The 27,176-nt window shown below is 48.5% G+C and overlaps 1 protein-coding gene across 2 annotated transcripts in view; it reads left to right on the plus strand.

The window, feature by feature from the left end:
* The first annotated feature begins 9,730 nt into the window (after window positions 1-9,730).
* The window catches only part of EPM2A (EPM2A glucan phosphatase, laforin), a 135,378-nt gene continuing 117,932 nt past the window's right edge, over window positions 9,731-27,176 (plus strand). The window contains exon 1 of one of the 2 annotated variants that reach the window (XM_075339511.1): window positions 9,731-10,041. The gene's annotated coding sequence lies outside the window, so the exon portion shown is untranslated. The remainder of the gene's footprint in view (window positions 10,042-27,176) is intronic. The other variant, XM_075339510.1, reaches the window with a different exon arrangement.

A 27,176-nucleotide genomic window follows, 5' to 3' on the forward strand; every position in this document is an offset into this window, starting at 1 on the left:
AGTACAGCTAGTGCATTTAAAAAGCTTGTAGTTGGATTTGTGATCGAGATGGTTGTGTGACGCGACTCATCAGCGTTAGCCATGTTTGTGGAGTACTGCAGAATAACGGAGTAAGGCCAGGCTCAACTGCAAATAAGGAGGTGTTTAAGGGAAACAAAAGACTATAATTTAATTAAATCCCTAGCATTCAATGGAACAAGAGACTATTGTAATGCAAAAAGTGTTTTATTCATAGAATATCTGCAAAAGGAAAAACAACACCTCAACCAGAATTGAAGCAAAGCCAACGTTTTGGCCAGACTTGGCCTTTGTCAAGGTTTTGCCTAGATGGAGAAAAATAAAGAATATTTACATACCCAATTTGTGATATAATGTACAATAATTTACATATATACAGGTAGAATATGCACGTACGTATCATAGAGTTGGGGGGAAAAGACGAACTGGAAGTCAGAAAAGACCGTATCTTAGAAGAGGCGTTAGTTTTCGTGGTCACTTTGCTGTACGTAGGAGAGAACAAAATCCCAGCACATCAGGATAATATATTACAATCAAATATCAAATAGTAAGTTCACACTTTGTTGTAGGTCAAACCAGGAGGAGGTAATCGTCTTGACCTGTCATGGCGAATCTTTCACAGGCCAAGTGCCCAAACTGTAGCCCTAAACCCAATTTTTTTTCCGAAGTGCCAACCTATCATATTATGTAAATAATTGATTTTAACCTTACCTTTGCAGTTTTCTCTTCTCTTCAGCAGGGGGCATCACGCTCATGCATGTTTACCACACATTGAAGCTAAGCCACTGCCCTTTTCCAGACACAGCAGTTGGATTGATCTCTCTGGAAAAAAATGCAGCATATTAGACAGAGATTTTAGCATGGAATGCAATCAGATGTCACCCTGTAATCCACATCTACATTTCAAAGTCTGAATATCTTGAAATCCCATAAAGACGTAGGAGTTGCTCTTCTCCCCTTTCATTGTGTAGTTCTGTCCCCCTTCCTGGGCCACTTCCTGGTAAACATGTCCCCCATCCTGATATATATTTCCTACATTCTGGTATATTTGTCCCCATTATGGCCCCATCCTGGTAAATGTACCCCATCACAGCATATTCCCCATCCTGGTAAATATTCCTCATCCTAGGAGATAGGTGAAGGAGAGGAGGAAGTGCCTGTAGAAAAAGATATACAATGGTGAGTACCAATGCCTAAGTCAAGCAATGCTGAAATGGCAGTGAGCGGAGGAGCGTGGAAAGAGTTACCTATATGCCAGGAGGAGCGGGGACTGGGTCCCAGAGGTCAGTGGTGGCAGCAGTGGAAGGCAGTGGGTAGCGGTATGGCATACTACTGTGTGTTTTATATGCTAAGCGCTACTTCAGGGTTGTGATGTGGCTGCCAGTGCACATGCGCCCGAGATGACATCCGATTGCAGATGCAAGCCACTTCATCAACAGGGGTTGTTCATAAGGCCTCTGTAAAGGTGGTGTTGAGCGTGTCATGGGTCATGTGAGTGGGCGGAGTTTAGCGTGTCACTTGTGACGCAAATGATATACAGGGTATGTATGTCATGTGATCGAATGGACAGTTTATAATGCATCACTGACAACACAAGTGGTATATGGAATGTGTATGTCACATTACTGATTGAGATTATTACTTCATTTCATTGGGCGGCACGGTGGCTCAGTGGTTAGTCTTGTGTGGCGCCCTGGACAAGCCAGGACATCACAGGTACTACAACAACACACCCCACACCCCGGCTAGGCACATCGAGGTCAAACAAAAATCCTTGTTGCCTCCCTCCAGGGGCTGATGTCCACACCAGGGGGTGGAGCCAGGCGGTTGGCCCCACCCACCGAGGAGTTCACAGTCCTGGAGGTGGGAAAAGGAAGTCAGATCAGTTTGAGGAGTTGAAGTTTGGAGTTGGAGGAGTGAAGTGGTAGTAGAGGAGACTAACCGTGTCCGGGTGCGTGGCCTGGGCACATACAGCAAGGTTGGCAGACGGTGGTGACCATCTGCAGGAGAGGCTGATTGACGCGAACCGTAAGGACCGGAAACGGGCGGTGGCCCGCCGGTACCGGATCGGGGAGCAAAGAGAAGCCAGCACCATTCGGCAGGGCTTACGGACCCCGACCAGGCTAGGAGCCGCCGTAAAACCGGTCAAATCCGTTAGCGAAGGGAACCTCCGGGATTTGTCAGCAGTCAAGACCCGATTGAAGGCAACAGTTCAAACCGTGAAGGGAAATACAGTCACCGCCAAGGCTACAGTTCCCAGGGCCAGAGCCTGCGGGCAAAAGGGGCTCCCTCAGCATCCATCCAAGCTGGGGAGCGGGTTACCGGTGGGAAGCCACCAGAACCGAGAACATAACACAGGTACAGGGAAAGGCAGTCACCACCAACCTACCGGGAGAAGAACTGCAGCCGTCTGTGGGACCCATCCATCCAGCCGTTTGTTTTACCAGAGACTTTGCATTCATCATTGGCTGAGTGAGTACCACTGTGCCGTGCGGCACCGCACTGCCCCCGCGACCCTGCACATCACCAGGCCCCGTAACCTGCCTGCCATCCCTCCCTCACCGGGCCCCGGGACAACCAATCCCCCTACCCACGGAGGGGAAGAACAACATCTAAGCTGCTCCCTGTCATCGCTCCCGGGATCCCCGTTCAGAGCAGCGGTGGTGTCACAACCTCACCACAACCGCGGGTGGCGTCACGGACAATAAATCCCCAACACCATTCCCCTTTTCACTCACGGGCGAGGAGCGCCGCTCGAGTCCCCGGATCCGGCCCACCGCTCGAGCCACCGAGCAACAGCAGCAGCGCCGGACCCGAGCGTAGTGAGCGCAGCACCCTCCCCGCCTGCTTCAACTTGGCGTCACGAACAATAAATCCCCAACACCATTCCCCTTTTCACTCACGGGCGAGGAGCGCCGCGCGAGTCCGCGGATCCGGCCCACCGCTCGAGCCACCGAGCAGCAAGCGAAGCAGCAGCAGCGCCGGACCCGAGGGTGGTGAGCGCAGCGTCCCTTCCCCGCCCGCGACACTTGCAGCGCTGGGGTCCTGGGTTCAAATCCCACCAAGGACACCATCTGCAAGGAGTTTGTATGTTCTCCCCGTGTTTGCGTGGGTTTCCTCCGGGTACTGCGGTTTCCTCGCACACTCCAAAGACATACAGATAGGGACTCTAGATTGTGAGCCCCAATGGGGACAGTGTTGCCAATGTATGTAAAGCGCTGTGGAATTAATAGAGCTATATAAATGATAAAATTATTATTATTATTAACTATTATTTAAAAAGCTTGTAATTGGATTTGTGATCGAGATGGTTGTCTGACGCGACTCATCAGCGTTAGCCATGTTTGTGGAGTACTAAGAGCAGTGCAAGAAGACACAAACATCCCTGCAACCTATACTAACAGTTCGCCCAATTAGCACCAATTTTCCAAAAGGCCCTGACAGAGCCTGTTACCACAGGTGACTAACAAAGCCAAGATTGGAAAAGTTTCCCCACAGAGTAAGAATTTTTAAAACATGGCCCCTAGAGAGCCTGTTTTCCAAGTTCCCCGTACAGAGGTTAATATTCATCTCCTGCAGTTAAAAAGCTCGTAATTGGATTTGGGATCGAGCTGGAGTTCTTACATCTAGCCTTGCTACAGCCATGCCAAGCCACTTTGCCTTTATGTATCTCCCCGATGCTGTTGACTGAGTGTCCAGGGGGGCCCAAGGCGTTTATTTTGAAAAAATTGTTGTTCAAAACAAGCAGGCACACAACATTGGCAGAGTTTACCCACAGAGCAACATGTTTAACAAATTTCTCCTATATAGCTTGTATTCCTAGTTCACCCATGCTTGCCACATTTCCCCCACAAAGCAAGACGTGAAACAAATGGCCCCTATATAGCCTGTATTCCTAGTTCACCCATACAGCCAAGATTGCAAGATTTCCCCCACAGAGCAAGAAGGGAAACAAATACCCCTATATAGCCTGTATTCCCAGTTCACCCACACAGCCAAGATTGGCAGATTTTCCCCATAGAGCAAGGAGTGAAACAAATGGCTCCTATACAGTGTGTCCACCCATATTCTGTCCACCGCCATTAACTTGAGAACACAGGGCCTGCTGCAGTAAAATATATATTTTTATATAGATTTAGCCCGCCAAGAATGGGGCACAGTATATACACAGAGCTGTTTGGGAGACTCAGGCAAAAGAAACTGCTGCACAGTGGCCAATTATACTCGTAGCTTGTTAGATTAGCCACACAGGGTCCGCTGCAGTGCAATATGTTTGTTTTCACAGATTGAGCCCACTAAAATTGTGGCACAGTCACCACATAGAGCCTTTTGGCAGTGGACGCTACAATGAAACCTAACATTGTCGCTCACTGTTGACGGAGCAGCACTGCAGACGTCATGCTGACTGACAGCTGAATCCCTGCAGTTAGGTAGCAGAGAACTGGCTGTCAATCAGACGTCTGCAGTGATGAAGAGAAGCTGCTGTCGATGTGACGTTAACGAATGTGGAGAAATTGCCATCAAGAGCGGTTTATGATTACTCTGAAAAGGCAGAGATCCTCACCAGGCAGAAAGTTAGCAGCTTCCTGCCTGTTAGATCTTAACCCTATATACAAAAATAATAAAAGTCCTCGATAATCCCTTCAAGATATAGCCTATTTGATTTCAACAAATGGCCTAGGTTGCTGTGGGAGAGAATAAGGAAAAATACGTTCCCACGATCAGTGTTACTCGCGTTCTGGACGCTGCATATTTTCTCTGCATCTAAAACACTGCGTTTTACAGTACAAGCAAGGTGGATGTGATTAATCGAAGTCTCATGCCCACTGTGCATCTTTTTTACGCTATGGAAACACACCTGCATTGCATTTTTCCAATCTGCAGCATGTCAATTTCTCTTGCTGGAATGCTCAGATTTCTGTGTGAATTTTCCCCATAGACTTACATTATATGCGCAAAAGCTGCAGGTAAAAGACATATATTCTTTTTTGGTGCGGAAATGCACCAAAAACACATATAATCTGCACCTAATGATGCCAATACCAGGAAGTTAAACGCAATAAAAATGCAGCATCAAAAAAGTTAGTAAATAAAGGTGCGGAGATGGTGTCAAAATTCTGCAGTGTCGTAAACTCAACTGATCCTGACTGTGGGAACATTGCCTAACGGTCTAACTATAAGGGTATATGTGCACGCTGTAATTTTGGATTGACAACAAAACTGAACCCTCTGGCAGACTTTGACAACTATAAACACTGTCTTTGACAAAAAAAACGAGGTAAAAACACATTCGTTTTTGCCACGTTTTTGTTAATGCGTTTTTAAGGGACAAAAAAAAAATATGATAGGATAAGATATTTCATAGATAGCAAGAATAGATAGCTAGAGAGAGAAAATAGATAGAAAAGAACATATAGAATAGATAGAAAGAAAGAACATATAGAATAGATAATAAGAAAGAACAGATAGAAAGAAATAAAAGAATAGCTCGATGGAGGGATAGCTAGGTTGGCCAGCTATTTTTTTTTACATTTTTTTGGGGGTAAAAAAATTACTTGAGTTCCCCCCAGTTTTTCATATCCAGCACAGGAACAGCAGCAGCTTCGGGCTGCAACCCTCAGCTGTCTGCTGTACCTTGGCTGGTTATGAAAACTAGAGGGGATACCATGCTTTTTCTTTCTTTTTTTAAAAAAATGACGTGGGGTCCCCAACATTGTTCTAAAACCAAGAAAGGTACAGCAGGCATCTGGGGGTTGATATTATTAGGGTGGGAAGGACCATCGTTATTTGGATCAAAAACACATGAAAAAATGAATGGCACCAAATTGTTGCATTTTGCATGCGTTGTACTTGCAATTTTGTCACTAAAAACGCAGGTCACCCACATTGTTCGAGGATAAAAAAAAACACGGCAGGAGTGAAAATCTCTTTCTCTCTCTCTCATCCCACTTCATACTCACCGATCAGCGGCGAGCAGTAACAATGCTCCCGCGGCCTCTCATGCTTCTATAGGGGCCGCTCATTAGGCTTATACATATTCACTGCTTCCCCCACTCACTGGCATCTGTGATTGGTTACAGTCAGACGCGCCCCCACGCTGAGTGACAGCTGTCTGACTGCAACCAATCACAGCCGCCGATGGGAGGGTCTATATCGTACAGTAAAATAAATAATTTAAAAAAAACGGCGTGTGGTCCCCTCCAATTTTGATACTCAGCCAAGATAAAGCCTCACAGCTGAGGGCTGATTTTCTCAGGCTGGGGAGACCCACGTTATTGGGAGCCCCCCCAGCCTAAAAATATTAGCCAGCTGCCGCCTGGAATTTTTGCATCCATAAGATGCGACAGTCCTGGGACTTTACCCGATTACTCTGGTGCGGTGGCAATCAGGGTAATAAGGTGTTAATGTCAGCTCATAGCTGCCACTAAGCCCTAGGTTAGTGATAGAAGGCGTCTATGAGACACCCCCCATTACTAATCTGTAAGTGAAAGTAAATCAACACAAACACCCAAAAAATCCTTTATTTGAAATAAAAGACAAAAAAGCATCCTCTTTCACCACTTTTTTAACCCTCCAAACACCCCCCCAGGTCCGACGTAATCTACACGAGGTCCGACGATGCTTTCAGCACTGCTACATCTGACGCTCACATGACTGTGAGCTCCACGCAGCAACTGAAGTGAGTCGCGCTATCAGCGGTGATGTCACTCAGGTTAGCCACAGCGACAGTTGGATTCCTCCACCTGTGACAGCAAATCACCCGAGTGACTGAAGTGAGCCATGTGATCAGCAGTGCCGTCACTCAGGTGATTTCCGGTAACAGCTGGAGTCCTCCACCTGTGACTGCAAATCAGGCCACGACTGAAGTGAGCCGCAGGTGGAAGACTCACCTGAGTGAGTGACTCACTTCAGTTGCTGCGTGGAGCAGTCATGCTCTATTGCGCTCGCAGTGTCAGATGTAGCAGTGCTGGAAGCGTCAGGGGAACTTGTGTGGATTACGTCGGACCTGGAGGGGTGTTTGGGGGGGTTAATTAAGTGGTAAAAGAGGATGCTTTTTTGTCTTTTATATCAAAGGATTTTTGGGGTGCTTGTGTTGATTTACTTTCACTTACAGATAGTGATGGGGGTGTCTCATAGACACCTGCCATCACTAAACTAGGGCTTAATAGTAGCTGTGGACTATTAACTCCTTATAACCCTGTTTCCCACCACACCAGGGTAACGGGAAGAGCCGGGTCCAGCACCAGAATTGGCGCATCTTATGGATGCGCAACTTCTGGGGCGGCTGTGGACTGCTATTGTTAGGCTGGAACTTGCGAAATAATGATGGCCCTTCACACCCTAATAATATCAGCCCCCAGTTGTCTACTGTACCTTGGCTGTTTTCAGAAAAATGGGGGGGGACCTCACGTCATTTAAAAAAAAAATAAAAAAAAAAAGCGTGGGATCCCCTCTATTTTTCATAACCAGCCAAGGTACAGCAGAGAGCTGAGGGTTGCAGCTTGCAGCTGCTGCTATTCATGTGCTGGAGATGAAAAACAGGGGGGTACCCCGCTTAATCCCCTCTCCAAATTTGAAAAAACAGCTAGCCAAGCTAACTATATTTCTATCGAGCTATTTTGTTATTTCTTTCCATCTATTCTATATGTTCTATTTTGTCTATGTATTCTAGCAATCTGTCAAATATCCTATCATTTTTTTTCTCAGAAAAAACGCATTAACAAAAATGCGGCTAAATCTGATGCGTTTTTACCAATGCAGTGTTTACAGTTGTCAAAGTCTGCCAGAGAGTGCAGTTTTGTTGTCAAACCAAAAACACAGCGTACACACATACCCTGAAGCTTTACAATATAAATCAGCCTATTGCAATGGAAATGTGATGCCCCAGAGCTATGGGGTCCTCAGTCCCGGGCCGTATATGTACGGGGATGTTGTGTCACGGTTGTGTAATGGCCGATGGCCGGTTCTGTGAGCCTGGGGATCACTTTGTAAAGGTGATTATGTACAGGGGAAATGAAAGAGTCTATATCGTGACGACACTTGCGGTTGCGGTTATGGAACCGCCGCTGCACAGTCCTTTACCACTGGGGCTGATGGTGATGGCAGCCTGGATGGTAGGCCCTCTGCAAGTAGGGCCGGGCCCCAGGAAGTGGATGGTGGAATCCGGTGCAGAAAGAAAAGCTACCGCACGTTGGGGATGCAGTGCAACTGTTGTTTTACTCACAGAGTTGTTGTTGCTGCGTTGAGAACGGCTGGTTCAGACCACTGGTCCCTGTAGTTCCAGTGCCGGTGTGGTAACCTGGTGGTTTCTTTCCCCGGCACCTTTCACTGGTTGGTGGACCCCGTAGCCTGGAGCGTCTGTGGGTCACCTACTGTCTTTCGGCAGTCTCTGGTCTATATGGCGGGCAGTGTGAACCCTGTAGGGTCCGTGTTCGGTTCCCTGGCTCAATCTTTACTGCTGGTGCCTACGGATTCTTGGTCAGTGAGGTCCTTGAAGGTCCCCTCACTGTGCAGGTATTTATCAGGTTGCCTGAAGCTTTCGCCTGACCTAGGGCCCTGTGCCCCGTCGGTGCTCTGGTTCCAGGAGTACCTGGCTGTACCCTCCCTGGCAACCACTCTCCTACGCCACCTAGGTCACTGCTACACGACCCCGTCTGGAGACACGTCCGTCTCCTTCAACTGTCACTATCGGACTCCTCTGTCTGTCTGTCCCTTCCCACCGGGTTGTCGTCTAGTGGACTGGACTAGCTCCACCCATGGGTGGCCATGCATTAGGTTCCAGACTAGAAAGTCACCCCTGATTATGAGAGGGAAACTGGGGATGTTTTTGTGGTTTGGTGGTACCGGCACTGAACTTCCAGATCCCTGGGGGTAGGCCCTGCATCTTTGTCAGGATGCAATACCTAGTAGTGCCCTGATGGGTTCAGGGGCGCTGCAGAAACATGCTGAGATTCTGTGGCAGTGAAGCAAGACTACAATGAGAATAAAAATAGTGAAATCCTGTGGTGAAATGTTCACAATAAAATTCTGCCAATTACAATACATACAATACATTGTGTCTAGTGCTGAGTGGGCACCATGCTCGGGTACTCGTAATAAGCAGATGAACACTGGAATGAGAGTGACTCAAGTACCAAGTATAATGGAAGTCAATGGAAAAAGTCAAGCATTTTTCAGGGAAATCTTGGGGAAAAACGCTTAAGTCCACATTGACTTCTATTATACTCCGTACTTGAGACATGTTTGACCTGTGCTTGTCTCGAAAACCGAGCACCTGAGCATGGCAGTGCCCACTTCTAACTACTCGTCACAATAGAGGGGGGTGGGGGGGTGTTACCATCTCTTTTTTCACCATTTCACCCCACGTGGATTTTTTCACTTTTTTTTTAGCACATTTTACTGTGAAGAGAGTGGTGTCAACTCCTCTTGCACAGACCAGTCCTCATACAGCTAGGGAGAAGGGAAGGAAAAAACAGTAGTGCAAAGATGAACATTGGCCATGGCGGGAAGGGGAATATGTGCACTGAACCCACGAGATGGGAAGCGTGTATCAGTCTCTACGGCCCGGGAGACTGCAGCAGCGCAGTGACCGGCCGCCGGCTGAAGAGCGCCCCCTGCTGGACGCACGGTGGTGACCGGCCGCCGGCTGAAGAGCGCCCTCTGCAGGACGCACGGTGGTGACTGGCCGCCGGCTGAAGAGCGCCCTCTGCAGGACGCACGGTGGTGACTGGCCGCCGGCTGAAGAGCGCCCTCTGCAGGACGCACGGTGGTGACTGGCCGCCGGCTGAGGAGGGCCCTCTGCAGGACGCACTGTGGTGACTGGCCGCCGGCTGAGGAGGGCCCTCTGCTGGACGCACTGTGGTGTGTCATGCCACATAAGGCGTTCCACTAGCACAGGACCGGCAGGCTGGTAGAGCAGTGACCGCAGCCGTTCTCTCCCTCACACGCCGGGAAGACGTCACTGTGGGCGGAGCCGCCGTCCTGATCCTCGGTGTTCTATACAGGCCCGAGCCCCGCACGCAGGTACACGGCCGCAATGTGCGCTTTGCCCGTCCTCCCTGCATGTCATTATCTGTGTCGGCTCTAGGGGCGCTACACTCAGTGATCTGTACTATCAGCCGTGTCCCTCGTTGCGGACGCTCTTCATCAGCGCTCGGATTTCTATTTAGCACAATATGGGGAGATGTAAGAAAACACAAACATTCCTGGAGCTTTCTATGCAGCATGAGCAATTCGTGTTATTGCTAGGAGAAAACGCAATGTGAGGATAGGCCGCACTGCTGTGTGGGGCACATACCACGCTTCTCATGACACAGCATTCACCATGGGGATTAATTGTCATTAGGAGACAGTCCGGATTCCAGGACACTCGGTGCCACCACAGAGGAAATCGGTAACTGCAGCTTCAATGGACGTGCATTACAAAACAAAAATATTTATTGAGAAATATTAAAACAATTGCAGCTGCACGCCATAATAACAGATAGCACTGACTATTCTTGCCGCCGCCGCTGATAGTCCCGTCCTCCACATCATCTCCCCTGGGGACAGCAGTACTTCGGGGAACACATGGAGGACGGGACGGGACCACTTGCTTGACCTCACTTCCTGACAAATCACCTGCGTTTTTGCTAGCAAAAACGCAGGTAAAAGGCAGGTAAAATGCACCACTTTTGATAACATGCATTTTTTCCTGCGTTTTTGATGCCCTCATTGATTTCAATGGGTGACAAATGTTGACAAAAACGCAGGAAAGAATGAACATGGTGCATTTTGTTTGTCACAAACTTTTAACAAAAAAAACGCTGACAAATAAACTGCAGTGTGCGCATGACAAATCTGACTTCTCATAGACTTTGCTGGGAAGTCAGATGTCAGAAAGTTCTGCTGACAAAACTGCAGCCAAAAAAGCAGCAAAAAAGCAGCAAAAAAAGCAGCGTGGGCATGTAGCCTTAGGCTGCTTTCACACACACTGCGTCTCAATCCGGCTGTGGAAGCTATGCAACGGATGCGGTGAACACACCGCATCCTTTGCATAAGTTTTTCCTTTGCGGCCAGTCCGGTTTTTGCCGCTTGCGGCATACTACTGAGCATGCGCAGTGGCAAAAACCGCATGCGGCGGCCGGATGCGGTTATTGCCGCATCCGGCCGCCATAGGCATGAATTGAAAAATGCGCCGCATCGGCCGAATGCGGCGCGATGCGTTTTTTTTTTTTGCCGCACGAAAAAACGTGCCAGGCAACGTTCCATCCGGCTGTCGCATCGGCTAAATCTGCCGCATGCGGCAAAAACCGGACGGAACGCAAGGCCATGCGGCACAATGCAGCACTAATTAAAGTCTATGCAGGAAAATCGCAACCGGCAGCAAAAAAAAAACGGTTGCGATTTTCCTGCAAAGTGCCGGAGTGTGCCGCATTGCAGAAACCGGAGGTGTGAAAGCAGCCTTAGGCTAGGTTCACATTTCCGTTGTTTATGATCGGTCACAATCCGCCGCTCTGATAAACAATGCAATCCGTTTGGCGGATTCCGTTGTTTCCCATAGACTTGTATGAGCGGCGGATTGTGACTGATGCCCTTGCGTTGCATCTGCCGCCCGACTGATCAGTCGTGGAACGTTTAATGAGCAGCGGAATCCTTTTGATTTTGCTGCGCATGCTCTCTCTCGGCGGCCAAATGATCAGATGATCTCCCAGTGGCCGGCTTCTGTGAGCGATCAGCTGATCTCCCGGTGGCTGGCTAATGAGCGCGATCATCTGATTGTTCACAATAGCCGGGAGATCATCTGATCGCTCTCAAAAGCCGGCGGCCGGGAGATCATCTGATCGCTCTCAAAAGCCAGCGGCTGGGAGATCATCTGATCGTTCTCTCACTCGTTTTACAACGGAATCCGCTTTCTCATGACAATGAATTCCAATTCTTGTCACCCGTTGTACAACGCATCAGTCACAAGCCTCAAGCAACGCAAGTGACTAATACAAAACAACGGAAATGTGAACCTAGCCTAAGGCTATGTGCGCACGGTGCATTTTTTGCACGTTTTTTTTCGGGTGCGTTTTTGGTCAGAAAACTGCATGACTTTCCTTCCCCAACAAAGTCTGTGAGTTTTCATTTTTGCTGTCTGCACTGTGCTTTTTTTTAGCTGTGTTTTTGAGGTAAAAAAAAGCAACATGTCAATTCTTTTCTGCGCTTTTCTGCGTTTTTCCACCCATTTAATGCATTGGAAAAACGCAGTAAAACGCAGTGAAGCAAAACGCACAAAAACGCGGTAAAAACTCATGCGTTTTTAGCGCTGCATGCGTTTTTTGCAGCCAAAAACACTGCATCTTTGTGGTCAGAAAAAGATGCAGCGTGCACAGATGCACTAAGGATGTTCGTGTCTGAAACGTGTCAGTTATGGTGTGTAGCTGTGATTGTTTTAAAGGGAACCTGTCACCACTTTTTTGGACTATAAGCTGCGGCCTCCACCACCGGGCTCTTATATACAGCATTCTAACATGCTGTATATAAGAGCCCAGGCCGCTGTGTAGAATGTAAAAAACACTTTAGAATACTCACCTAACAGTCCCTCTCCGGTGGAATAGGGCTTAATGGGCGTCTCCGTTGTCCGGTGCGGGCGCCTCCCCTTTCGGCCATCTTCGTCCTCTTTCTGAAGCCTGTGTGCATGACGCGGTTACGTCATACACACTCGCCGGACCTGCGCAAGTGCACTACATTACTTTGCTCTGCCCTACTCAGGGCAGATCAAAGTGCGCCTGCTCAGGACCGGAATGCCGGCGAGTGTGTATGACGTTGGACCTGTCATGCACCGCGGCTAGAGAAGAAGGAGAACAAAGATGGCCGAGAGAGGCGGCTCTGGCACCGGACAACGGAGACGCCCATTAGGCCCTATTCCACGGCAGCGCGACCGTTATGTAAGTATTATAAAGTGTTTTTTGTTACGAGGGAGACCCGGGGAAGCGTGCCAAGATGGGAAATGGACTGCTTCCGCCGGTCAAGGTCCACTGTGCGGTGTAAGGGACCGCCGCTATGGTGGGTGAAGAGTGAGCGGGTTGCTGCTAGCGATCGTCTGGAATGTCACAGACGATCTATGTACACCGATCTGCCCTAACCCCTGAGGGTTGTATGGCACAGATCTCACGGCTCGGTGTACCTGTTGCACGGGGAAGCACAGAGATGCCCACGCACGTGTGCCAGTGGAAGTCACGAGAATATGGCACGAGGGTAGCACAGAGGTGCCCACGCACGTGTGCTTTCAATAACCAGGTGAGTCCAATGGAGACTTGAGGAGCTCACCTGGGACAGGAACACGGCCTGTTGACGGGGGTACTGCCGGAGCAGCAAGGCAGGAACACGGCCTGCAAACGAGGTACTGCCGGAGCAGCAAGGGCCAAGCCCACAAGAGACAGTAATGCCTGAGCAGTGGCGTGGCAGTCAGGATTCACCACGTCACCAGCCTTGTCATCAAGCCGTGTGACGTCAGTGAGCGAATCAGGACCCACCACGCATTGCACATGCTCACCCTCCTGCCTCTGGGAAATAGAGGCGGGATCCTCGGTCTCACAATGTGCAGAGATAACGGGAATCTCACTGCTTCCCTGAGCAGTAAACCTCTGCACATTGTGCAGCCTCGCAGACCTTCGGGGCCGCTGAGCAGGAGAGTCTGCGGCAGGCCAGGAATGGGAGACCGCTTCACTCCTTGTAACAGGAGAACCACTAGGTGTCACCCTTCTGCTGCCTCTCTGAGAAGGCATCTCCTGCACACTGCGCAGTCTGGCAGACCTTCGGCGCTGTTGAGCAGGAGTGCTCGTGGCAGGCAAGGCATGGGAGACTGCCTCAGTCCTTGCCTCAGGAGAGCCACGAGATGTAACAGTTTTTTATGTTGTCACAGCGGCCTGGACTCTTATATACAGCATGTTAGAATGCTGCATATAAGAGCCCGGTGGTGGTGGCCGCAGCTTATAGGCCAAAAAAGTGGTGACAGGTTCCCTTTAATATTTTACAATAAAGAATGGATTGCATTGTAATGGCCGTTCCTCGGACCTGGACTTACCTATGTCCTCACTCACCATGGGGAGCACAACAGTTCACATCTCCTATTTTCATTGTTTTCTATGGATCCAATAAAGAGAGAAAAAAAATCTGTGCAGAAGGATGCAAATGTGAAACTCAAGCCTGGGCCAATTTCCACTGTTCAGGACAAGCACATTTTAATTTTATGCACATTCAGATTTAAAAGCTTTAAAGGGAACCTTGCAGCAGATACACGGCGCCTGATCCACTTGGTGCATGACTTCATCTTTGACTCTGAAATGTGGACAGACTGGTCCCCAGTGGGTTCTCCCTGCTCCCCTAGAGTGACAGATCTCTTCCCTGCGCTGTGTATAGTTAGAGACCTTTCACTCCAGGGCAGTAAGCGGGCAGAAGTCCTGAGTTCTCTTCTTTTCAATCAGTCCCCAAACCATGTTTAAAATATGTTTTTCACTGCAAACTCGTCCCACAAAAAACAAGCCGTCATATGGCAATATTGCCGTAAAAATAAAAAAGTTATGGTTCTTGGAAAAGGGGAGGAAGAAACAAAAAATGAAAAATCGCCAGGGGGTGAAGGGGTTAAGGAGTGTGTTTAGGGGTTGGACCTCTGCATAGGGTTACTCCATTCAGAGCACATTACATGCTATGTGATCAAACACCTTCCAGCATAACTTGTGTTGGGCTTATCTTGGCTTACATTACATAACCCTGTTGTTGACTGGCAGACCCTGGATATAATTAAATGGAGCTCTTACTGTAACGAACACTGTCTAGGGACCTGTAACTCGGTGAAAACCACTGGTCTTCCGGATCCTCTCTCAGATTTTGGTGATGTGTTCTCTAAGAAGGGCTGTCAGGAACTGCCGCAGCACAAACCTTATGACTGCACCATAAGGTTGAAGGCAAGGGCCAAGTTGCCCAAGTGCAGACTGTATAATCTGTCCGATCCTGAGAGACAAGCTCTCAAGGAGTACATAACGGAAAGTTTGACTAATGGTCATATTAGGCCATCTTCGTCTCTGGAGGCTGTGGTTTCACCTTTGTCAAAAAGATGGATGGTGGACTGTATCCATGTCTGGATTTCCGTGAGCTTAATGAAATTACGTTTCGTGACCCATATTTTTTTTTTATAAACCATCTTTTATTGAAAATAAATCGTTATACAGTGCCTACAAGTAGTATTCAACCTCCTGCAGATTTAGCAGGTTTACACATTCGGAATTAACTTGGCATTGTGACATTTGGACTGTCGATCAGCCTGGAAGTGTGAAATGCACTGCAGCAAAAAAGAATGTTATTTCTTTGGTTTTTTTTTTTTTTAAATTGTGAAAAGTTTATTCAGAGGGTCATTTATTATTCAACCCCTCAAACCACAAGAATTCTGTTTGTTTCCCCTAAAGTATTAAGAAGTATTTCAGGCCCAAAGAACAGTGAGCTTCACATGTTTGGATTAATTATCTCTTTTTCCAGCCTTTTTTGACTAATTAAGATCCTCCCCAAACTTGTGAACAGCACTCCTACTTGGTCAACATGGGAAAGACAAAGGAGCATTCCAAGGCCATCAGAGACAAGATCGTGGAGGGTCACAAGGCTGGCAAGGGGTACAAAACCCTTTCCAAGGAGTTGGGCCTACCTGTCTCCACTGTTGGGAGCATCATTCGGAAGTGGAAGGCTTATGGAACTACTGTTAGCCTTCCACGGCCTGGACAGCCTTTGAAAGTTTCCACCCGTGCCGAGGCCAGGCTTGTCCGAAGAGTCAAGGCTAACCCAAGGACAACAAGGAAGGAGCTCCGGGAAGATCTCATGGCAGTGGGGACATTGGTTTCAGTCAATACCATAAGTAACGTACTCCACCGCAATGGTCTCCGTTCCAGACGAGCCCGTAAGGTACCTTTACTTTCAAAGCGTCATGTCAAGGCTCGTCTACAGTTTGCTCATGATCACTTGGAGGACTCTGAGACAGACTGGTTCAAGGTTCTCTGGTCTGATGAGACCAAGATCGAGATCGTTGGTGCCAACCACACACGTGACGTTTGGAGACTGGATGGCACTGCATACGACCCCAAGAATACCATCCCTACAGTCAAGCATGGTGGTGGCAGCATCATGCTGTGGGGCTGTTTCTCAGCCAAGGGGCCTGGCCATCTGGTCCGCATCCATGGGAAGATGGATAGCACGGCCTACCTGGAGATTTTGGCCAAGAACCTCCGCTCCTCCATCAAGGATCTTAAGATGGGTCGTCATTTAATCTTCCAACAAGACAACGACCCAAAGCACACAGCCAAGAAAACCAAGGCCTGGTTCAAGAGGGAAAAAATCAAGGTGTTGCCGTGGCCTAGTCAGTGTCCTGACCTTAACCCAATTGAAAACTTGTGGAAGGAGCTCAAGATTAAAGTCCACATGAGACACCCAAAGAACCTAGATAACTTGGAGAAGATCTGCGATCTGCATGGAGGAGTGGGCCAAGATAACTCCAGAGACCTGTGCCGGCCTGATCAGGTCTTATAAAAGACGATTATTAGCTGTAATTGCAAACAAGGGTTATTCCACAAAATATTAAACCTAGGGGTTGAATAATAATTGACCCACACTTTTATGTTTAAAATTTATTAAAATTTAACTGAGCAACATAACTTGTTGGTTTGTAAGATTTATGCATCTGTTAATAAATCCTGCTCTTGTTTGAAGTTTGCAGGCTCTAACTTATTTGCATCTTATCAAACCTGCTAAATCTGCAGGGGGTTGAAGACTACTTGTAGGCACTGTACATATACAGTGTATAAAATTATATGCAATATCAGAATATCAGATATAGCTTCGATTATGCAAATTATAAGACAGTGTTTTCTTAACTAACCTAAAAAATCTAGAACTCCCACAAACTCTCCCCCCTCCCCTTTCCCCTTTCCCCAGGCACAAAACATATTTGTAGTAACCTCTTAGCTAAGCCTAACCGGTGTGGTACCTGAAATGAGTTGCCTCATATACCAGTCGGTAAATTGGAAGCATTTGTGTATCGATTGGCGTACCGAGAGTGGTTGTGTATCAATATAGTGTGACCATGTGAAAAAGAAAGATTCTGTTCTTTTGTTTTTATGTAATGGAGATTCAATCCACTCCATTTGGAATAAGTAATTAATCTTTCTGGATTTAAAAGTTAAAGTGGGGACCGTATTTTGTGCCCATAAATGGAGGATGCTTTTTCGGGTAGCTGCGGCCCAGATAATTAAAATATGTGGTTGTCGAGCAGAAGGTCCACTGAGCTGATTTTGTGGCAGTATATTAAATATTGCCCATTCAGGTGATAGTGTAAAGGGAATATTAAGCGTATTTTTGAGGTAGTCATGAAGAAGTTCCCAGACGTCTCTGATTTTCGGGCAGTCCCATAGACAGTGGTATATGTCTGCTGGGGAGCAAGAGCATTTGGGGCATGAGGAGTCCCCACAGGAAGACATCCTGGACTTAACTTCAGGTGATATGTAGGCTCTGTGGAATATCATAAGAGCCATTGTAGTATAGCTATCATATGGTAATATGGAATTTAGGCATAGTGTGGCTTTTAGTATATCTGATAATGTATAGTTAGGGAGTTGCGATGTCCATTTACCCGGCCCCGGAGATGAGTCTGACCAAAATATGTGGGGTTTGATAGACTTATAAATGTGGCTTAATGAGTATGTCCCTGTGCGTGAAGCAAAAGACATCTGGTGCAGGGGGTTAGATTTGTCTCTATCTGGTATACTATTAATAACTGAGGTAGTATAATGTTTGATCTGAGCTGCGATGAATATATTACTAGCCAAAAGTGGGTATTTGGAGATGGCACCCTCCAGGGCAAGAGGCGATTGAGTGTTTGTCATGAGGATACAAATCAACCTGCATCCAGACTCACCCAGTACTCGATACAATAGAGGTGGCTTATCCTGTAAGAATGAAGGGTTGCCCATGAAGAAAAATAGATCTGCAGGTGTCCAATCCACTAATCTTTCTGGCGTGGCGCCATGCCAATACTACCGACCAAAGCAAGTCATTGACTTTTATTTCAATAGGAATGTTATGGGGTTGTGCGTGTAGTAAGGCAGGGGGGCTAATGGGTCCAGACATGGCTTCATCGATTGGGGTATTTATGAAATGGTTAAAAGCCCATATCCAATCTAGAGCATGTCTAAAAATGGCTGCAATACTATTTAGACGAAAATCTGGAAAATTAAGACCTCCCAGTGACCTGACCTGTTGCAGTTTAAACATGCTGATCCTAGAGCTCCCCCTCGAGTTTCATATAAATTGTCGGGAAATTTTGGTCAAAAGCCGATCATCGTCCTTGGATAATAAAATGGGTAATGTTTATAAGGGGAATACAATTTTGGGGAAGGAAATCATTTTAATCAGGTATGCTCTGCCTGCAAAGGATAGTTTAAATGACTTCCATGAATTAATTTCTTTAATAATTGTAGAGATTAGGGGTCTGATGTTAAGTTGGTATAAACTGTGTGGGTTGGATGGCAAAAAGATACCTAAATATTTCAAGGAGACTTGTCCCCATTGAAGGGAAAAGGAAATGGCCACCGTTGGTGAGCTTCAGGGAAGATCACTAAAGCCTGCGATTTTGAGAAGTTAATGTAGAACCCTGAGACCCTCCCAAATTCATGGAATGCATCCATTATCTGAGGAATGGAATTTTTGGGGTTAGCTATCATACGGAGGATGTCGTCTGCGAAAGCCAGGGTTTTAAGTGTATGGTGTCCAATTCCGATTCCCTCAAAAGAAGGGATCATCTCCAGATATCTGAATAGTGGGTGCCCTAGACTCTAGGGCAATATTGAATAATAAGGGTGATAGGGGGCATCCCTGCCTCGTACCACTATGAATTAAGGGGTGGATTGAATTCCAGAAAGCCATATCGAAGAGTGGGAGTTAGCATAGAGCGTTCTAATAAGGTTAACCCCTTAACGACCTTTGACGTACTGGGTACGTCACGGTGACATGGTGCTAAACGACCCATGACGTACCCAGTACGTCATTGCGAAATCGCAGTCCCGGAGCCCCGGGGAGTCCAATTTCTTTGATTAAACGGTAGATTCGGGAAGGAGGGGACCTCTGCCTGACCTCAGGAGGGGTGGTGCCTCCTCCCCGAACCTACAGAGGCTGTGATTGGCTGACAAACGCCGCTCAGCCAATTACAGTCACTGTAATGTTTCAGCCATTGAAAATGGCTGGAACATTTAAATCCAGCCCTGATCAGTGCTGCTGTAGCACTGGCCATTGGCTGGAGCTGGGTGATCGGTGCTTCACCCGCCCCCAGCTCTGATTGGAGAGACCGGTCTTGTGACCGCTCTCTCCAATCAATGTGGATCTGCGGCCTGTGACCGTCCCTGGAAGCCGAGGAGAGCGGTCTCTGCGGGTGCCCATCGGTAAGTTGCCGCCCGCCCCTGTCCCCGATCGCCCGCCCCTGTCCCCGATCGCCCTGCCCGCCACCGCCGCTGTCTCCGATCGCCCTGCCCGCCACCGCCGCTGTCTCCGATTGCCCCGCCCGCCACCGCCAGCCCCGCCGCGGCTCCCGATCCACCGCTGTCCCCGCCGCCACGCTCCCGATCCACCGCTGTCCCCGCCGCCACGCTCCCGATCCACCGCTGTCCCCGCCGCCACGCTCCCGATCCACCGCTGTCCCCGCCGCCACGCTCCCGATCCACCGCTGTCCCCGCCGCCACGCTCCCGATCCGCCGCTGTCCCCGCCGCCACGCTCGCCACTCCCCACCGCCACGCTCGCCACTCCCCACCGCCGCTCCGGATCCACCGCTGTCCCCGCCGCCACGCTCGCCACTGTCCCCACCGCCGCTCCGGATCCACCGCTGTCCCCGCCGCCATGCTCCCGATCCACCGCTGTCCCCGCCGCCACGCTCGCCACACCCCACCGCCGCTCCGGATCCACCGCTGTCCCCGCCGCCACGCTCCCGATCCACCGCTGTCCCCGCCGCCACGCTCGCCACTGTCCCCACCGCCGCTCCGGATCCACCGCTGTCCCCGCCGCCACGCTCGCCACTGTCCCCACCGCCGCTCCGGATCCACAGCTGTCCCCGCCGCCACGCTCGCCACTGTCCCCACCGCCGCTCCGGATCCACCGCTGTCCCCGCCGCCACGCTCCTGATCCACCGCTGTCCCCGCCGCCACGCTCGCCACTGTCCCCACCGCCGCTCCGGATCCACCACTGTCCCCGCCGCCACGATCGCCACTATCCCCACCGCCACTCCGGATCCACCGCTGTCCCCGCCGCCACGCTCGCCACTGTCCCCACCGCCGCTCCGGATCCACCGCTGTCCCAGTCGCCACGCTCGCCACTGTCCCCGCCGCTGCTCCGGATCCACCGCTGTCCCCGCCGCCACGCTCGCCACTGTCCCCGCCGCCGTCGCACCCACCTTTTTCAGCCGCTGCTGCCCCCGAATCGGCCCCCACTGTTCCCGATCGGCGGCCGCCGCCTCCTTCATCGGCTGCCCCTTCTCCATCGCCACTACACCTCCTATCCCTCCATGTGCTGCAAGCCACCCTCCCCCCACATGTGGGGGGAGGGTGGCTTGCAGCACATGTGGGGGGAGGATGGCTTGCAGCACATGTGGGGGGAGGGTGGCTTGCAGCACATGTGGGGGGAGGCTGGCTTGCAGCACATGTGGGGGGAGGGTGGCTTGCAGCACATGTGGGGGGAGGGTGGCTTGCAGCACATGTGGGGGGAGGGTGGCTTGCAGCACATGTGGGGGGGAGGCTGGCTTGCAGCACATGTGCTGCAAGCCACCCTCCCCCCATATGTTCTGCAAGCCACCCTCCCCCCATATGTGCTGCAAGCCACCCTCCCCCCACATGTGCTGCAAGCCACCCTCCCCCCCGGGGCCCCCCCTCCTCCATGTGCCATCTCTCTCTCCCATCAGACTCTGCCCCCCTCCCCGATCTGCTGCCTGCTCTCTCCCATCCTCTTCATCTACTGCCCCCTCTCACCCTCCTCAATCTGTTACCTCCTTCATCGGCTGCCCCTTCTCCATCGCCACTACACCTCCTATCCCTCCATGTGCTGCAAGCCACCCTCCCCCCACATGTGGGGGGAGGGTGGCTTGCAGCACATGTGGGGGGAGGATGGCTTGCAGCACATGTGGGGGGAGGGTGGCTTGCAGCACATGTGGGGGGAGGCTGGCTTGCAGCACATGTGGGGGGAGGGTGGCTTGCAGCACATGTGGGGGGAGGGTGGCTTGCAGCACATGTGGGGGGAGGGTGGCTTGCAGCACATGTGGGGGGGAGGCTGGCTTGCAGCACATGTGCTGCAAGCCACCCTCCCCCCATATGTTCTGCAAGCCACCCTCCCCCCATATGTGCTGCAAGCCACCCTCCCCCCACATGTGCTGCAAGCCACCCTCCCCCCCGGGGCCCCCCCTCCTCCATGTGCCATCTCTCTCTCCCATCAGACTCTGCCCCCCTCCCCGATCTGCTGCCTGCTCTCTCCCATCCTCTTCATCTACTGCCCCCTCTCACCCTCCTCAATCTGTTACCTCCTTCATCTGCTGCCTCTTCTGTCTACTGTGATCCTGCTGCCTAGATCCATCCTGTAAGGTAGGTATCCCCATCTCACCTCCCTCCCCCCCCATCCTCTGCCGCTCCTCCATCCGCTGCGCCATTTCCCATCTTCCATCCGCTGCGCCCTTTCCCATCCTCTGCCGCTCCTCCTTCCGCTGCGCCATTTCCCATCTTCCATCCGCTGCGCCCTTTCCCATCCTCTGCCGCTCCTCCATCCGCTGCGCCCTTTCCCATCCTCTGCCGCTCCTCCATCCGCTGCGCCCTTTCCCATCCTCTGCTGCTCCTCCATCCGCTGCGCCCTTTCCCATCCTCTGCCGCTCCTCCATCCGCTGCGCCATTTCCCATCCTCTGCCGCTCCTCCATCCGCTGCGCCATTTCCCATCATCCATCCGCTGCGCCCTTTCCCATCCTCTGCCGCTCCTCCATCCGCTGCGCACTTTCCCATCTTCCATCCGCTGCGCCCTTTCTCATCTGCCGCCCCGCCCTCTTGCATCGCATTATCCAGCGCAGTTGCTCGCTTCCAGACTGCAGTGGATGACGCGATGCGAGACTCGTGCATTGCTCTCACGTTTGGCACTGGTCTTAGTGGCAGGCGCTCTTTTTTTTTTTTATTCATTTTTTTTTTTTTACTGATGTCTGTATTTTTTATTTTTCCAAACTAATTTTTTTGTATGGGGGGGGGTCTAGTTTCCAAAATGGGATCACATGTGGGGGAGCTCCATTGTTTAGGCACCTCAGGGGGTCTCCAAATGAAACATGGCGTCTGCTAATAATTCCAATCAATTTTACTGTGAAATGGCGCTCCTCTTCTGAGCTCCGCTGTACGCCCAAACAATTGATTTCCACCACATATGAGGTACCTGTGTACTCAGGAGAAATTGCACAATACATTTTATGGTGCATTTTTTCCTCATACCCTTGTGAAAAAAAAGCTACCTGTTTGAAAAAACAATTTTGTGGTAAAAAAAAGAATAAAATATTTTCACGGCTGAACATTACAAACGTTTGTTAAGCCTCCAGGGGTTCAAAGTGCTCATTAAACAGCTAGATAAATTCCATGAGGGGTCTAGTTTCCAAAATGGGGTCAATTGTGGGGGAGCTCCATTGTTTAGGCACTTCAGGGGGGTCTCCAAACGCAACATGGCGTCCGCTAATAATTCCAACCAATTTTGCTGTGAAATGGCGCTCCTTGCCTTCCGAGTCCTGCCGTGTGCCCAAACATTTGATTTCCACCACATATGGGGCATCTGCGTACTCAGGAGAAAATGCACAATACATTTTATGGTGCATTTTTTCCTGATACCCTTGTGGTAAAAAAAGCTACCTGGTTGAAGCAACAGTTTTGTGGTAAAAAAAAAATTTTTTTCTTTTCACGGCTCAACGTTATAAACTTCTGTGAAGCCCCCAGGGGTTCAAAGTGCACATCAAACATCTAGAAAAAATAGTTGAGGGCTCTAGTTTCCAAAATGGGGTCACTTATGGGGGAGCTCCATTGTTTAGGCACCTCAGGGAGTCTTCAAACCCGTCATGGCGTCCGCTAATGAGTGCAGCTAATTTTGCACTCAAAAATTCAAATGGCGCTCATTGCCTTCCGCGTCCTGCCGTGTGCCCAAACATTTGACTTCCACCACATATGGGGTATCTGCGTACTCAGGAGAAAATGCACAATACATTTTATGGTGCATTTTTTCCTGATACCCTTGTGATAAAAAAAGCTACCTGGTTGAAGCAACAGTTTTGTGGTAAAAAAAAATTTTTTTCTTTTCACGGCTCAACGTTATAAACTTCTGTGAAGCCCCCAGGGGTTCAAAGTGCACATCAAACATCTAGAAAAAATAGTTGAGGGCTCTAGTTTCCAAAATGTGGTCACTTGTGGGGGAGCTCCATTGTTTAGGCACCTCAGGGAGTCTTCAAACCCGTCATGGCGTCCGCTAATGAGTGCAGCTAATTTTGCACTCAAAAATTCAAATGGCGCTCCTTGCTTTCCGCGTCCTGCCGTGTGCCCAAACATTTGATTTCCACCACATATGGGGTATCTGCGTACTCAGGAGAAAATGCACGATACATTTTATGATGCATTTTTCCTGATACCCTTGTGAAAATACTAATTTTTATAGCTAAAGTAACATTTTTGTGTTAAAAAAGTAACATTTTCATTTTTTCGTCTACATTGCTTTGGTTGCTGTGAAGCTCCTAAAGGGTTAATAAACTTCTTGGATGTGGTTTTGAGCAGATTGAGGGGTACAGATTTTAGAATGGGGTCACTTTTGGGTATTTTTTGTCGCCTAGGTTTCTCAAATCACTCCAAATGTGATGTGGTACCTAAAAATTTTTTTTTTGTAAATTGTGTTGGAAAAATGAGAAATTGCTGATGAACTTTGACCCCTTCTAACTTCCTAACGGAATTTTTTTTTTCTTCAAAAATTGCGCTGGTGTAAAGCAGACAAGTGGGAAATGTTATTTAGTAACTATTTTGTGTGACATATCTTTTAGATTTATGGGCATAACATTTCAAATTTTGAAAATTGCAAAATTTTCAAAATTTTCGCCAAATTTCCGAAATTTTCACAAATAAACGCAAAACATATCGGCCTAAATTTACCACTGACATGAAGTACAATATGTCACGAAAAAACAATCTCAGAATCGCCAGGATCCGTTGAAGTGTTCCAGAGTTATAACCTGTCAAAGTCACACTGGTCAAAATTGCAAAAAATGGCCGGGTCTTTAAGGTGAAAACAGGCTGGGGGCTGAAGGGGTTAAAGAAGGAAAATCCAAATAGTCTATACTTTAAATGGCGAATGAGATGGGCCCAGGACACTTGGTCAAATGCCTTATCGGCATCTAAACTGACTAGTATGTTTTGTTTGGCTTTAGTTTGACGACTATGTATAATTGAATGTTAAAAGTAATGGATCGTTTATGCACAAAGCCGGTTTGAGATGTGGTGAGGATGGAGGGGAGTATGGATTGTAAGCGATTGGCCATAATTTTGGTGAGTATTTTAAAATCTACATTTAAAAGGGAGATGGGACGATAGGAGGCAGGGAGTAATGGGTCTTTTCCTGGTTTGAGAAGTAATGAAAGGCACGCCTCATTAACCCCTTCACGACCATGGACGGATCTACCCGTCATGGATCGTGTGCCGATAAGCCCCGTCCCTGCCGCGGGCAGGGTGCGGCGATTTGCGCACATATCAGCTGTTTTCAACAGCTGACGTGTGCCTGCATGTTATGAGTGAAATCGCATTCCACCCGTAACATTAACCCCTTACATCTCGCTGCCAAAGTCTGGCAGCGAGATGTATACACGCGCAGTGAAGATTTTCACTTACCGCCGCCCCCACCGGAAGTCACGTGAGTGATCATGTGACTTTCACTGGTTGCCATGGTAGCACAGGGCATGTGATGACGCCTGCAGCTATGATGTTTCACTTTCGTTTTCACTCGGCCTGGAGGCCAGTGAAGCAGGAAGTGACCGTATCTGCTGTTTACAGCTGTATAGCTGTGATCAGCAGATAGATCAGAGCGATCGGATTGCTAATCGCTATAGCCCCCTAGGGGGACTAGTAAAATAAAATAAAAAAAGTTAAAAAAAGTTTTAAAAAATTAAAAAAAAAAACAACAAACCTAAAAGTTCAAATCACCCCCCTATCACCCCATTGAAAATTAAAGGGTTAAAAAATTATATATACACATATTTGGTATCGCTGCGTTCAGAAATGCCCGATCTATCAAAATATAAAATCAATTAATCTGATCAGTAAACGGCGTAGTGGCAAAAAAATTCCAAACGCCAAAATTACGTTTTTTGGTCGCCGCAAGTTTTACGCAAAATTCAATAACAGGCGATCAAAACGTAGCATCTGCGCAAAAATAGTACCATTAGAAACGTCAGCTAGAGACGCAAAAAATAAGCCATCACTGAGCCATAGATCCCAAAAATGAGAACGCTGTGGGTTTCGGAAAATGGCGCAAAACGTACGCCACTTTTATTGGACAAGCTTGTGAATTTTTTTAACCCCTTAGATACAACTAAACCTATGCATGTTTAGTGTCTACAAACGCGCACCGACCTCAGGCATCACACCCACACATCAGTTTTACCATATAGTGAACACCGTGAATAAAACATCCCAAAAACTATTGTGCCATCACACTTTTTTGTAGTTTTTCCACACTTGGATTTTTTTTTCTGTTTTCCAGTACACCATATGGTAAAACTTATGGTTTCTTTTAAAAGTACAACTTGTCCCGCAAAAAACAAGCCCACATATGGCAAGATTGACGGAAAAATAAGAAAGTTACGGCTCTCGGAAGAAGGGGAGCAAAAAACAAAAACGCAAAAACGGAAAGTGCTCTGGGGCTGAAGGGGTTAAAGTGGTCTGGCATAGAGCTGGATTCGATGATATGATTAAAGAGAGGAGTAAGGTGTGGTACAAGGAGTGGTTTCAATAGTTTGTAGAATTCTGCCGAATACCCATCCGGACCAGGTGCTTTGAATAATTTAAGAGATCGATTAACAGAGCTCACTTCCTCCGTTGAGATTGGTTGGTTTAGAAGCTCCCTCTGAATAGAGGATCAATTTTCCTAATAAAGTTATAGCCATCAGTTTCGGAATCAGTGGAGGGGCAATAGAGATCAGCATAAAAATCTTTGAAAACTGCGCATATCTGAGCTGGGTGTCTGAGAATGGAACCGTCAGGATGTTTAATATTAGGGATTTTTGTAGCGGTTTGAAATGGTTTTGTCAAGGATGCCAACAGACGTCCCAGTTTGTTACCCCATCTAAAAAAACGGTTTCGTTGATATGCTAATTGGTTATGGGCTTGCCATGTAATAAGGTATCTAGAGTTCGTTTTGCGGTGAGATAAGCCTCCCTAGCAGAAGGAGTACTATTGAATTGAAGATTTCTGTAAGTTTGAGTTAGTCGATCTAGAAGAGGTTTCAAGGAAAGTGCTCATTTCTTTTTTTTGTAAGAGACATATGAAATGATATGTCCTCTGAGAACAGTTTTAGCTGTTGCCCAAAATAGGTTAGGATTGTCAAGGTGCTCTAAATTGTCTTCCATGTATGTCTCCCACCAGCCTGTCAGTCTTCTCTTAAAATCATCTGATGTGTATGAGTAAGAAGGGAACCGCCAACGAATTGAGATGTTCCTATTCATAGGTAAATCTATGGTGAGTAATAGAGGAGAATGGTCTGAAATGGCCCTAGGAAGAATTTCCGTTGTTTTTTATACAGTTAGTAAGGAGGAGGGAGAGAGCCAGTAATCGATGCGTGAATGGGTGTCATGAACTCTAGAGTAAAAAGTGTATTCCCTATCCGTGGGGTGACAACATCTCCAGGAGTCTATCAAGTCTAATTGATCCAGCATGATTGGGACTAAACCTGTAGCCGAACGAGAGGTGGGTGACGGAGTAGATCTATCCAATATTACATCATGTACGGTATTAAAGTCTCCTCCCATTAAAATATTTGTGGATAACAGAGAGTAGTAGAATAGGGTGTCCAACCCGCACCAATGACTAGCCGATCATGAAGATTGTAGATTAATGTTGCTTTTATTCAATGCAC

The sequence above is a fragment of the Anomaloglossus baeobatrachus genome, chromosome 3 (assembly GCF_048569485.1).
Source record: "Anomaloglossus baeobatrachus isolate aAnoBae1 chromosome 3, aAnoBae1.hap1, whole genome shotgun sequence".
NCBI classification, from domain to species: Eukaryota; Metazoa; Chordata; class Amphibia; order Anura; family Aromobatidae; genus Anomaloglossus; species Anomaloglossus baeobatrachus.